We start from the raw sequence: 2,183 nt of genomic DNA on the forward strand, positions 1-2,183 counted from the left end.
GTGTTTCCACTCTTACATAAAGTGTCTCTTTTTTGCCTTATCAAATTGTATCCATTCTTCAAGACGCTGATTAGTCTAAACTCACCTTAAGACCAGGTCTCACATATCTGCTTCCATCTACTCTAATTTCCTGTTTCTCTGAACTGTCACTGCACTTGAAAGTCTGAACCACACGAAGCTAGTGTACTTGATTATGCAGGTTTGCCAACTGCTCACTAATCATGTCTGGGGTGATGAGCCTAACCTGCCAATTAGATGTTAATGCAATAAGAGAAGGATTTATTTTGTATACTTCTTTGTGCCCCCCCTCTAAAATATAGCATAATGCAAAGTACTGATTACAAACATTTAAACCTTTCCATTCTGAAGGGCTGTCAATCTCTGCATGCAGTTACCAGAGGAATATGAAAACTCTCTTTACCTAGAAATTATATATGTGGGTGAATTATCCTTGAGATTTAGTCAAGAGCCCTCTACTGCTAAAGTGGTTTAATCAGAAATGTGAGAAACATAGAAAGGTCCTAACTGGAATTTTAGAGATGTAGGTGACTAAACGTGTTAATTCCACAAAAATGTATGACAAGAGTGACTTTGTCTTAATGGGAGATTCATTCTACTATTTACTCTATTGTACTTATTCTACATGAAGCCAGCATTGTTTGATACCCCTTGTCATTTAATATTTCCCAAAGGATCTTTGATCCAAGTTTTTCATACTATCTATACATTTATTCACTCATGTAACATATATTTACTGAAGGCAGTCTTGGCTGTGCAGCTCTGAGTGCACCCGCCACAGCCACCACCACTACTGCTGCCACTATGCCTAACTTCACCATCACCTGGAAGATGCGCAGCAATGAGAACTTTGAAGAGCTCCTCAAGGCCCTGGTGTGAACACCATGCTGCGGAAGGTGGCCATGGAGGCAGTACCCAAGCCTCACATGGAGATCCTCCAGGACTGTCTTGATCCGTCTACATCAAGACATCCACCATGGTGGGCACCACCAAGGTCAACTTCAGGGTCGGAGAAGGCTTTGCAGAGGAGACTGTGGATGAATGCAAGTGCAGGAGTTTGGCCACTTGGGAGAATGAAAACAAGATCCACTGCACACAAACTCTCCTCGAGGAGGATGGCCCCAAAACCCACTGGCCCCGCGAGCTAGCCAACGATGAGCTGATACTGTCGTTTGGCACCAATGACGTGGTCTTCACAAGAATTTATGTTCAGGAGTGAAGGTGGCCATCTTGCTCCTGCTCTGGGGGTACAATGAATATCCCCCACCCCCTCCAAGGAATGTCTTAGGTCTGATGTGCCAGTGGGCATCCCCTCCCTTGCTGTTGGCATTAGGCGAACGGTTCCCCATGCCCGTGTGGTAGAGCTTCCGTGAGGCCTCTGGACCATGTTCCTGGCTCCCTAGTTTGGCATCTGCACGGTTTCATCATTAAACTCATTGGAAACATTTAAAAAAACATATATTTACTGAAAATCTAAAGAGAAAAAAGACTGTAATGGCTAGTCCAGATGCCAGAACCAAAATGCCTGGGTTCAAACCCTGGCTTTATCACTTGTGTTGTGTGACTGCAAAGTACTTACTATCTCTGCCATCTGTAGATGGGGATAATAAACATAATGCTTTCCTGATAAATCTGTATGAAAATAATTAGTATTTATAAAGTACTGAGAACAGTGCTTCATACACAATAAGTGCTACATAATTTTTTTAGCCACAGTTGTAGTTATTATTACATACCAAGTGTCCATAGAATTACCTCTCCTGTCTTTCCTATATTCAGTTTCTTCCATTCTTTAAAGTGTTCTGTGGGGACAGTTCCTCTAGAAGGTCCACTCAGAATAAACATACATTCCCAGGAACTTAGGTTACTCTATCAGATGTACTACTTGACATCTTTGTGGGGTTTTTTTATGTGGTGAGAAACAACAGGAAAATTTTAATGCCAGACCATTGCATATAAATTTTGGTTACTTTATCAGATATACTACTTGGTATCTTTGTTTTTGATGGGGTGAGAAACAGAACAGGAAAATTTTAATGCCAGCCATTGCATACAAATTAGACTGGGAACAAGGAAACCTAGGTTTTAGTATTCATCTTGCCATTTTTCTCTTGTCCCTTGTGTGATATTGGACAACTCTTTCAGCCTTCCTAGATTTTCATTGA

At 41.5% G+C, this 2,183-nt stretch overlaps 1 pseudogene; it reads left to right on the forward strand.

Annotated features, from left to right (window-relative positions):
- The first annotated feature begins 822 nt into the window (after nucleotides 1-822).
- Nucleotides 823-1,237, forward strand: LOC123827827 (annotated as a pseudogene).
- Nucleotides 1,238-2,183: the final 946 nt, after the last annotated feature.

Source organism: Phyllostomus hastatus, unplaced genomic scaffold (assembly GCF_019186645.2).
Source record: "Phyllostomus hastatus isolate PE091 unplaced genomic scaffold, TTU_PhHast_1.1 phas_contig_90, whole genome shotgun sequence".
In the NCBI taxonomy this organism is placed as follows: domain Eukaryota; kingdom Metazoa; phylum Chordata; class Mammalia; order Chiroptera; family Phyllostomidae; genus Phyllostomus; species Phyllostomus hastatus.